Source organism: Hyperolius riggenbachi, chromosome 11, assembly GCF_040937935.1.
Source record: "Hyperolius riggenbachi isolate aHypRig1 chromosome 11, aHypRig1.pri, whole genome shotgun sequence".
Taxonomy (NCBI): Eukaryota; Metazoa; Chordata; class Amphibia; order Anura; family Hyperoliidae; genus Hyperolius; species Hyperolius riggenbachi.
This window is the reverse complement of record NC_090656.1, coordinates 218710148-218722502: the sequence shown is the minus strand read 5'-3', so window position 1 is coordinate 218722502 and position 12355 is coordinate 218710148. Positions and strand designations below refer to the sequence as shown.

General features: G+C 46.2%; 1 protein-coding gene across 1 annotated transcript in view; it reads right to left on the bottom strand.

The window, feature by feature from the left end:
• GAS2 (growth arrest specific 2) overlaps positions 1 to 9580 on the bottom strand; it is a 137716-nt gene extending 128136 nt beyond the window's left edge. Inside the window, exon 1 of the mRNA XM_068261382.1 lies at positions 9548 to 9580. The gene's annotated coding sequence lies outside the window, so the exon portion shown is untranslated. The remainder of the gene's footprint in view (positions 1 to 9547) is intronic.
• Between the last annotated feature and the right edge of the window lie 2775 nt (positions 9581 to 12355).

The following is a 12355-nucleotide window of genomic DNA, read 5'->3' as shown; positions in this document are numbered from 1 at the left end:
CTGATTGGCTGCCATGTGTCTGCTGACTGTGAGGTAAGGGGTCAAAATTTAGCTCAATGATGATGTATAGGGGGTGAATCAAACATGCCAAATGTTCGCTATACGTCGCAAATGCAAACAGCCGATGTTTGCAGAATACTGCTCGCCGGCGAACTGTTCGAGCCATCTCTACTAGTTAAACACGGTAAGTGTGCTAGGCCCCATTGCTTTGCATTGCTGTTGCATTACTCTGAGGTAAAACAGGGTAACACAACGCCAGGGCCGAAGCTACCATAGGAACAAAATTGGCAATTGCCCCAGGACCCTAGAGCCTGTAGGGGCCCCCAAAGTGTCCCTCCCCATCTTAACTGTTGCTCCCCAGGGACTCTGCAGAGTCTGTTAAGTTTGGAGGTGATTGGGGGAGGGTCAGCAGCCAGCTCAGGGGCCCAGGATGGAAATTTGGCTGCAACAAAGGGCCTCTAATGACGTTTTTTGGTCGGAGGTGTCAGTTGGGGGGCCCCCAGGTTAATTTTGCCCTAGGGCCCAATTGTTACTTGAACCGGCCCTGCACAACGCACACTTGCAAGGTAAGTGTAAAAGGGGCCTGAAAGGAAACCATTGTGTCTTGTTCTCAGATGACTTTATTAGACAGAAGTCATATTTCAACATTAGTAACTATGTACTGCAACACAGGAAGTCCGCATGTGTAAACATGAAGCATGACTGGCTGCCTCCCTGTATACACCTACATACATACAAGCTATACACAGAAACCAGGCTTCACCTCATGAATACACTGACAAGATTCACTGATAAGATTCATGTCAAGCTGACCGTATTGACATGTATGTGTATATATCATTACAGAATTCCACGCGGTGCTTAGTGAATAGTGGCCACGGTTTTACTGTCATGTATTCAACATTATATTACCACGCCGCATAGTTTTCGAGTTATACGTCTTTCTATTTGTAAGAAACCGCCACCTATGATGTCCGGACATTTAGTGGGTGTGGCTTACCCTGCCTGTGTCAATTAACCTGATGTAACCCAATCAAGTTATTTCCATCTACATGCTCTCGGTAGCAAAGCCCCGGTACACAGTAGCTAAGGAGCTTTGGACACCAATGGAAGTTTTACGTTGCAAAATTTGCATCAACTCGGAATGATTTGCATCTCATTCACCATCCCAAGTCAGCACAAGCCATGCTCTCTGTTTTGGCTCGGATGTTTTTTGGGGGGAAATGTGTGCATTTTAATGTATTTATTTTTTAAAGAGATTCTGTATTGAAAAAAGGGCCCCTGTGCAGTACTTACCTAGGGAGGGGGAAGCCTCTGGATCCTATTGAGGCTTCCCCATCCTCCTCCATTCCACGGGGGTCTCGCTGTGCCCCTCTGAAGCCACAGCCGACAATTTGTCAGGCTGTAGCGCAGACGCAGTAGCACCTGCAATATTTACTTTCCTGACTCCAGCACAGGCGCAGTAGCGTCTCTCGGCTTGGAAATAGATGGAAATAGCCGATCCCAGTCGGGTCCGCTCTATTGTGCAGGCGCAGGAGACTTGCGCCTGCACAGTAGAGCGGATCCGAATGGGATCGGCTATTTCCGCCTGAGCTGAGAGCAGCTACTGTGCCTGCGCTGGAGCTGGGAAGGTAAATACTTACATGGCCACCGTTCGGAGCAGCCCAGCGAGACCACCGTGGGACGGCGGAGGAAAGCCTCAAGCAGATCCCCTCCGGAGGTAAGTACTCCCCAGGGGACCTTTTTTTCGATACAGGTTTCCTTTAAATTAATTGATTATTTAGCCAGAAATTCACGTTTGTAAAAATTCACGTATGTTTTTCGAATGTGCAAAGACGCATTTTCCACACATCTTTTGAAAGTCAATGGAGAATCGCTCTTCTGCTATAACTCCCGTTTTTGAGTGCACAAAAAAACCTTTCTTCTTGCAGCATAAATTTGCTCCCAGTGGCACCCAGTGGGAATAGACCCTTAGGCTTGGAACCCACAAGCTCTTTAAAATTGTCGCAGCCTTGTGTCCAGCGATTCCTTGGGCGTTTGCGATCACGATTACCCAACCATTGGAAGCGATGTATAGTAACCTGTACAACGCTTCTGATTAGCGTGTCTTTTAAAAAAATAAAACTTTATTATACTTACCGGGCGTCCTGCTTCCGTCTGTAGCCCCGCCCCCTAAAGGAAGAGATCATAGGTGCTTTTTTATGACCAATCAGAGAAGTGCCTGTGATCGCTTCCTTTAGGGGGTGGGACTACGGACGGAAGAAGGAAATACAGAGACCCGGTGAGTGTATTAAAGTTTTTTACAAAGCTAATCGCTCGGCCCACCAAGGTGCTGCAAAATCGCTGTGATAAGCGATTTATGCAGCGCTTATATACTTTGCATTGAGCGCTAACGCACTCAACATGCTCTATGTCCTGAGATTTCGACTACCCCTAATCGCAATCGCACCAATAGGTCCCCCCTCACTCACTTTAATTGGCAAAGCGTGGGAATTGCAGGCGATTGTTGGCGACCCTAAAACGCTGCCAAAAACACCCTAGTGGGTGACTACCCTTCTGGTGCCTATGTTTGTAACAGCAGCAGCTGACAAACATAGGCACTGGAAGGGTAGTCACCCTTTTGGGATCGCCGACAAACGCCAGGCGTTTGCTAGCAGCATAGCACCCAGCATGGGCAATGGATAATCACCCCCATGAAGTTTCATCTGAGTATGGTGGCTGCTGTCATCAGATGCCACCAAGTTATTCCACCAAATGTCAAATGCGACACACCTGATGTTACTAAACGCTACCATTTGGCTGCATAGAATTTCAGCTGAAAGGTACTTGTGGCTGACAGCCTGGAGGCTGAACTTCCTGACAAGCAAGCCTATGAAAAATAGGCCTTAAAGGATAACTGAAAAGAGAAGAATATGGAGGGTGCCATATTTTATTTCCTTTTAAGCAATACCAGTTGCCTGGCAGCCCTGCTAATCTATATGGCTGCAGTGGTGTCTGAATCGCACCAGAAACAAGCATGCAGCTAATCTTGTCAGATCTGACAATAATGTCAGAAACACCTGATCTGCTGCATGCTTGTTCAGGGGCTATGGCTAAAAGTATTAGAGGCAGAGGATCAGCAGCACAGCCAGGCAACTGGTATCTATATATATATAATAGAGTAAGTGCCTCAACCTTCAAGCAAGAAGAAGAAGTAGCGCCCTGCCCCCAGGGCCGGTCCAAGCAACAAGAAGGGGCTGGTCCAAGTAAGAAGAAGAAGTAGTGTCATATCAAACCAAGGGCAAAGAGGGATAATTTGCATATTCAGTAGCAGTGCATTGTGGGTAACCACAAATGTTCACTTATAGCTGAATTATTTCAGATTTGCTTCTGTTTTAAGAAGGAAAATTACACCAAGCTTTGCTTTTTTTAGTAGGAGGGCTTTTTGGTCTCTTTTATCCTCCTATACCAGGCTTTCTCAACCAGGGTTCCCTGGAACCCCTGGGTTCCTTGAGGACTCTGCAGGGGTTCCTTGGCATTTTACCCCATCGTGGGGGAAGTATAATAGAGCACACTATAATAGGTGGTACTGTAACAAGAAGCACTATGGGGGGTCAGGAGACAGTATAATGAGTGGCAGTGTAATAGGAGATAGTGAAATTAGCAGCCTAACCTACTTAAAGACCATGTCTCCTGAAAAAATAAATGTAGGGGTTCCTCGAGACCAAAAAATTGTTTGCAGGGGTTCCTTGAGATCCAAAAGTTATTTACAGGGTTCCTCTATGGTAAAAAGGTTGAGAAAGGCTGTTCTATACAGTCTTAGTAGTTTGGGTCACCCTGAGCTGCTTGGTTACTCTGTTGTACTGGTCCAAGCCCTATCTCATACTGCCTTATCAATCCCTGCTATTTACTGATGAGGAGCAAATGTCTGAAATAGGCTGTCACATGTGGGTTTGATATGACTGTGTAAAGCTAAAAACTATAGGCTTGCTTGACTTACCAAGGGAGAAAAGGAAAAATTTGCATATTTAGTAGAGGTGCATTGTGGGTAATCACAAATGTTCACTTATAGCTGAGTTATTTCAGATTTGCTTCTGTTTTAAAAAGGCAAATTACACCAATACAGTGTGCGGCATTGCAGGAAGTGACGACAGTGGAACGCACGATGGAACACGGAAGAGGTGAGTCATCCCCGCCCGCTGCCTCTTACTAATAGTGGCGGCTGCTACTGTGCTTAAAGGGGAACTTCAGCCTAAACAAACACACTGTCATCAAGTTACATTAGTTATGTTAATTAGAATAGATAGGTAACATAATCTCTTACCCACCCTGTTTTAAAAGAACAGGCAAATGTTTGTGATTCATGGGGGCTGCCATCTTTGTCATGGGGGCAGCCATCTTTTTGGTTGAAAGGATGTGACAAGGAGCAGGAGACACAGTTCCAACTATCCTATGTCCTGATTACTCCTCCCAGCTGCACACGCTAGGCTTCAAATGTCAAATTCAAAGTGTAAAAAAAAAAAAATTGCACCAAAACAGCAGAACGAGAGCAGCAAAATCAGAAATCCCATCATGCTTTAGACACAGCATCAGGGGAAAAAAGCCCGGGCAGTTTTCTTCTGTGCTGCTAAAAATGAGGCTTGTATAAGAGAAACAAAGTTCTGATGCTGTGAAACTGTTAAAGAAACACAAAGCCTTTTCAGTGCTGCTGAGTCGATTTTTAGTCCGGAGGTTCACTTTAAGCAGGAGGGGGGGGGGGGGGGGCGCACATGGGGGACCCAGGTGAGGGGGAGGTCCAACCCCCCTCCCCGCCGCTGTGCCCAATACCCCCTTCCTGCCCTCTACCCTCTTATGCGGCGTATGCTACGCCGCGGGTCAGCTAGTTGCATATAAAGAAATAAATATGGCAGCCTCCATATCCCTCTCCCTTCAGTTGTCCTTTAATGTTGGTAGGAGTGAATATGGGATTATACCATTACTTTACCATTACTTTACTGCAGGGGTCTCAAACTCAATTTACCTGGGGGCCGCAGGAGGCAAAGTCAGGATGAGGCTGGGCCGCATAAGGGATTTCACAAAAAAAGTCAATCAGCTGCTCCCGCCCCCCGCCACACTGAAGCGAACTATTTTGCCTATTTTACCTTATTCGCTTCAGTGCTCCCATTACAAGTAATCCGCCATGTCCCCGCCGCAAACCGAGGGCTGCAGAGCCCCCAAATCACCCGGGGGCAATCCGCCGGTATTTCCTGGAAGGGGCAGAGCTTTCAGCTTCAGCCCGGCCCACTTGGCGTCCATTGCGGCGCATCGCCGCCTCTCCCTGCCCCTCTCTGTGAAGGAAGAGTAAGAGGGGCGGGCAGAGGCGGCGATGCGCCGCGATTGACCTCAGGAGGGGCAGAACTGAAGCTGAAAGCTCTGCCCCTTCCAGGAAATGCCGGCGGATTGCCCCCCGGGCGATTTGGGGGCTCTGCAGCCCTCGTTTAGCGGCGGGGATGCGGCGGATTACTTGGGAGCACTGAAGCGAACTATAAGGAAGCTTTTGCCGGTGCGGGCCACAAATGGCCGCGAGTTTGAGACCCCTGCTTTACTGTGATGCAGATCGGCCAAGCAGGAAGCAGCCCTGACGACTTCAGGCCGAAGTCATACAATAACGAAGCCGACAAGCGGGAGCGGGAGAGGAGCCAGGAGGGCCTTGTGGCCTCTGGTGGGCTGGAGGATGCCCCAGGTAAGTGGAAACTCTGATTTTAGAACCTGCTCAGGGTCCCTGTAAGGTGGCCATGCACTTAAGGATTTTCACACCGATATCTGGCACATTCGATCAAAGTTGCTAGAATTTGCTGCCACAGCCAACACAATCATCCGATCGATTTTCATTATGAATCAATTGAATCAGTTTATACCCCCGGATGAAAGATATTGATTGATCAACAGCAGGACGGGAGCCGTGGCAGATCGATAACCCTTAATGTTGCACTGCATCGAACGACGCTCCAGTTAGATAGATTTTTTATAGATTTCATGCTGATATGTATTAAACCCCTTGCGTCACAATAAAATCGCCAGGGAGGCGGCGCAGCACTTTTTTTTTTTAAATCATGTAGCTAGCCTAGCGCTAGCTACATGATAGCCGCTTCCACCCACCCCTTCCGATCGCCTCCGGCGATCAGAGCAAACAGTAAATCTCGTTCAGAATGGGATTTCCTGTTTGGCTTCCCCCGTCGCCATGGCGACGATCGGGATGACGTCATCCACGTCGTGGCGTCTGGGGGAGTCCCGATCCACCCTTTAGCGTAGCCTGGCGGTGATTGGCCAGGCTGCACAAGGGGTCGGGGGGAGGGTGGCGGCGCGGCGGGTAGCGGCGAATCGGCGCGGAGCAGCAGCGATCAAGTAGTACATGCAGCTAGCAAAGTGCTAGCTGCGTGTAACAAAAAATGCAAATACAAATCGGCCCACCAGGGCCTGAGAAATCCTCCTTGGCGGCTTACCCCGAACTCAGTTTGGGATTACTGCCAAGGAGGTTAAGAATCTACTGTATGTCTAGTGTATGGCAGTAATAGCTTAGACCAGATTTGATCTGACAGGGATCTATCTGAAATTTGAATCTGGTGGCCCTCTATAATTGTATGGCCTTTACCCTCATCCTAACATAAACCTTCCTGATGCCTAACCCCCATTCCCCCCAATTCTTCTCCCTCCGACCACCACTACCACACACTCATTCCTGACAGCCACCCCTAGCCCTAATTAATTACTCTAATCTCCTCATACCAAGTCCCCAACAATGTCCCTCCTAAAATAGCTCCCACTCTAACCATTCATCCCAACTGATACTCACTTTCTTCCGTTTTCGTGAGTACCATTTGGGCAAACTGCAGCGTATTTTAGTGGTTATCTGGCACTCAGCTATTCAGTAACCAAACGGGGGAGCCAGGGCTGGGTTAAGGATCTCCAGCACCAGAGGCAGCGATTCCAAAGTGCCCTCCCTCAAATTGTGCCTGCCCCAGTATAGGCAGCAGATGTGTCTCCAATATTAGGTTGGTCCCTCCCCTCCTAGTATAGATAGCCAGATGTGCCGGACATGGGCTGCACAGCCATCGTGGTGGGGGTGGCCCCTCATAGTCCTGCGCCCAGAGGCTAGCGCCTCTCATGCCTCTGTGTCGGCTCTGAGCATAGCCATAATGTTCCAACAGGTGCCGAATGCAGAAGTTGCATTTTTTCGATCGTATGCACTGGTACTACAATGGCCCACAACTCTCCCGAGCATTTAAGTCATACTTCCCAACTTTTTAAGATGGGAAAGAAAGAGGGACGCTTTAAGACATGCCCCTGCCGCACCTCTAATCACGCCCACACCACACCCCTCGCTACGCTTATCATAAGCAAAAGATAGGAGTTTTGAATCAGGATTATACCATTTATTTGCTAACTTAGAGATGAATAAACAGTGAGCTTTCGGCTTATAAAAACTCTTCGTCGGACTGGTTCCTGACAAAATGGAAAAACACAGCTTATATAACTGACAGACAGAGGAGAAACATTAACTGTTACTCAGGAGGCTTTCCCAGGCATCCTGGCTAAATTGATAAGATCATAACATAAAGCAGACTCTAGTGATGGGGAGACATGGTAAATTCTGAGTTCAAATTGTAAGGCCCCGTTCACACTTGCGTTTTTGGAAAAACCGGACCGGATATCCGGACCGGATCCGGACCGGACCCGTACGGTTCCTATCCGGATCCGGTCCGTTTGCATACGTTTTTCATCAGGTATGAATACGGCTGCGATCCGGATCCGTTTTTTTAAAGAGACACACTATATAAATTCCTGGGGTCTGGGAGGTCAGCAGAAGCGCAGGGGTAATTGTTGGAGAGAGCTTGACGTGTGCAGACCATCCTTGGGTACAGAGACTGTAGAATCAGGTCCTCCGCTGTGTAGGGCCTCACCTCCACGTCCGACACACTGCCAAACAGCTCCAGCACAAACTCACTGCTGCTCCACTCCAGAAATGCTAGGCCCATGTGTCCCCATCCAAAATGGCCGCTATTACCATAGAAAACGCATAGGAAGTGGGGTAGAACGTCCGTTTTTTTATAGCCAATGTGTTCTGTGCTTTCCGTTTCCCATTGGTTTCTATTGCCGGATGGTGCAGTCAGGCTCCGGTCTGGGTGCGTCGGCCGGATGATCCGGACCCAAAGAATAGCGCATGTTGGAAAAGTGTCCGGAGTCCGGATCCGGTCCGGCTCCGGTCCGTACGGAACGGACGCGTGTGTACGGCCGCATAGACTTTGCATTGCTATGCCGAACATCCGTTCCGTTTGTACAGTATACGGTCCGGATCCGGCCCGGCGAATCCGGACAGCGAACGCAAATGTGAACCGGGCCTAACTGGGCTGGTTACATGCACCATTAATTCTAAGCTAAAGAGAATTGTGGCATTTAAAACAGGCACATGAAAGCAAATAAAATGAATAGTGACAGTAAACACCATCTTACACAGCCTTTGTATTCCAAGCAGTTGTCACGGTCTTGTGTTTTATGGGTGAAGGGGTTACCTATGGGTCCTATTCAGGTCAAGTGAGCTCCAGAGCTGGGCAGGGCTAAGCGGCAGGAGCACATGACCTGAAAGGATGAAAGGTGACCCCAGGCAGTTTGGATAGGTCAGTTGGGGTCAAGGTGACAAACGAAGGCGGGCAGGAAACTGCTAGCCTTTGCAATGTATAAGCAAAAGATGTAATTTTACAATTCAAATCACACTGGTCCTTTCTATCATTACTAGTTTTCCTTCATATTAACATATAACAATTTAAAGCATAAGAATACAATTTGGAGTCAATTAAACATATTTTTCAGTAGAAAAATGCATATATTAAAGAGGACCTGAACTCTTGCACAGAACAGAAGGAAAACAGAGAAATGCACCCTGTATGTATTTAGTGAGTTTAGCCTTTCTAACCCCTCCCCTTCATAGCTGACTAATCACTAGTATAATTTGATTTCTCAGCTGTGTTAGCTGGCTGCCTTGGCAGAGCAGCTAATTTGTAAACACAGGATGTTAACAATATGTCTGCTTCCATGAACGCAGGAAGTAGACACACTGCAGATTTATTGCAGGGTTTGTATCAGCTGTAACAAAGACATTTTTTTCTTTAAAAGTTATTATGCTGTTGCTTATCTGTTAAAGCAGAGAGGACATTCTGAGTCCAGGCCCGCTTTAAAACAGATCTGTACATCAGACCTGAAAGCGGGACAAATGAAGACGAAAGAGGGACAGTGGGAGTTGGTTCCCAAAAAGAGATTGTCCCTCTGAAAAAGACAGGACAGGGAGCTATTCTATAAGTGGCTGCATCCGAAATGTAAAGTGAAAGGACACTTGTCTGTTTTTGGGCTCAGTACATCAGATTGACAGAGCAAGACAGTTACCTACGCTTGGCGGAGTACCCCTTTAAGCGCTACAGAACCCCTTTTATATGCCCTCTCAGAAGACCCACAGACTGAGCTGCTGTATAAACAGCGTCAGATGGCAGTCTGATTTCACCTGCTATACTCCTGTGATTGAGGCCGGGCTACTTACTCTGCTGTCAGCTCATGTCTCTTGGGAAGAATGGAATGAAAGTGAAATGTGTGTTACTACTACATCTAACTCAGCAGAGTAAACACAGCAGGTCTGGCCTTCTGTAGCTGCTGCCACTGACTCCCAGATGGGAGGGGCGGGGCACACAATGCGCACCGTTCACTCTGTTAGGTGTGTTGCCTGGCAACGCCGCGCACAAAAGACCTGTGTGTGTGCTGCACCTACCTGTACCGATCAGCCAGGCGACAGAATGTATGACTGCGAACATTCCACACACACTGTTCTGTTATTAACAAGACTCCGTAGACTTATCAGTTATTATTATAAATAACTCTGTGAACTCAAACAGATCCACACATTGAAGAAATAGGACAGCATAGCTTTCTGTGTGGCCAAGCTGAAATTCAGTCGCCTGCGATAAGTTATTTTCATAACATCCAGAAATATTAAAGAGGAACTCCAGTGAAAATAATGCAATAAAAATTTGCTTCATTTTTACAATAATGATGTATAAATGATTTAGTCAGTGTTTGCCCGTTGTAAAATCTTTCCTCTCCTTGATTTACATTCTGACATTTATCACATGGTGACATTTTTACTGCTGGCAGGTGATGTCACTGGAAGGAGATGTTGCTTGCTTTTTTGGCAGTGGGACCCAGCTGTTAACAGCTGTTATTTCCCACAATGCAACAAGGCTCACAGATAGGAAACTGTCAGGACCGTGGTCATGACATCACACTGTGGGAGGGGTTTCCCCACAATATCAGCCATATAGAGCCCCCTGGTGATCTGTTTGAGAAAAGGTAAAGATTTCCCATGGGAAAGGGGGTATCAGCTACTGATTGGCATGACGTTCAATTTTTGGTCACGGTTTCTCTTTAATGCTCAATGTGTGAGCCTCCTCTATCTTCCTGTTGGAACCTGATTCCTGCTTATAGAGCATCAAGGTCACAGAAATGCAATAGCGCTATGTCTTCTTCTAACAATTATCTTTACTCTTTGTGGTGTTCATACATCTGGCCTGTAGATGGCACTGTGCTACTTACATTTCTTATATGATGATCTGTACTGCTGTGGGCTGTTAGTTCCTGTTCATGCATTCTGGAGACACGGAAGCACTGGTTACGGATGAGCTGCATAGCATACTGGTTAAAGGACATCTGTAGCGATGATATGTGGAGGCTGCCATATTTATTTTGTTTTAAACAATACTAGTTGCCTGGAAGCCCTACTGGTCTATTTGACTGCAGTAGTGTCTGAATAACACCAGAAACAAGCATGCAGCTAATCTTTTCAGCTCTGACAATAAAGTCAGACACACCTGATCTGCTGCATGCTTATTCAGGGCTTATGGCTAAACATATTAAAGGCAGAGGATCAGCAGGATTGCCAGTCAACTGGTATTGCTTAAAAATAAATAAATATGGCAGCCTCCAGATACCTCTCGCTACAGTTGTCCTTTATGGCTGTAACCTTTGATATGGGATTTGAGCCTTTGACCAGGGTTTGAAACTTGGCTCAAGCCAGTATGTAAAACAGTAAGGAGTCCTTGAACAAGACTCCCTAATGATCCTGGCTGCCTGTGGAGCGCTTTGAGTATGTCAGAAGAGCAATGTAAAATGTTCTGTGTCTTGTCTTTATGTAGGGAGTTGCTAAAGCTCTTTATCACCTGTGTCTGATAAATTCTTCAAGAAAGTTGCGTTTGTTAAAAAGGCTTTGTAAAAAAAAAAGGTAAGGAGAATTCAGGCTCGATGAGTTAAGTCGAGCTCAAGAAATCATAATTGGGATCACCCAGGGACATAGCTACAAATCATGAGGTCTCCCTTCTTCACGCCCACACCCACATCCCGTCTCCACCTGCTGACCCCCAACGGCATATAACAAATGTTACCACTATAAGACCATCTTCCCCTCCATAAAAAGTACCACCAACATCCAACCCCTTCCCCGGCCGCAGGAATGGATTAAGCATTAGGCATTCTAGGCACGAGCATAGAGGTGCCAGCGTGCGGAGAGGCATCTGCCTCAGGTTTGGGAACCCACGCTCAACATCTTTAACCACTTCAGCCCTCAGCCGTTTTCACTTTATGCATCCGAGCAATGTTCACCTCCCATTCATTCACCAATAACTTTATCACTACTTATCACAATGAACTGATCTATATCTTGTTTTTTCCGCCACCAATTAGGCTTTCTTTGGGTGGTACATTTTGCTAAGAGCTACCTTACTGTAAATGCATTTTAACAGTAAGAATAAGAAAAAAACGGAAAAAATTCATTATTTCTCAGTTTTCGGCCATTATAGTTGTAAAATAATACATGCCTCCATAATTAAAACCCACGTATTGTATTTGCCCATTTGTCCCGGTTATTACACCATTTAAATTATGCCCCTATCACAATGTATGGCGACAATATTTTATTTGGAAATAAAAGTGCATTTTTTCCGTTTTGCATCCATCACTATTTACAAGCTTATAATAAAAAAATTTAAAAAAATAGAAATATTTCATCTTTACATAGATATTTAAAAAGTTTAGACCCTTAGGTAAATATTTTTTTTTTTTTTTAATTATTAAACATTTTTATTTGGGTATTTTTGGGAGGGTGGGATGTAAATAGTAATTTTTTTATTGTAAATATATATATATAATTTTTTTTTTTTTTTTTTTATGTAGATGTAGTTTTACTTTTTGGCCACAAGATGGCAACCTTAGGTTTGTTTACATGACGTCACTCTAAGCGTAACAAGTACACTTAGAGGGACGTAAGGGGGACGTAGGAGGCAGAAAAAGAGAAGCTGTTGCT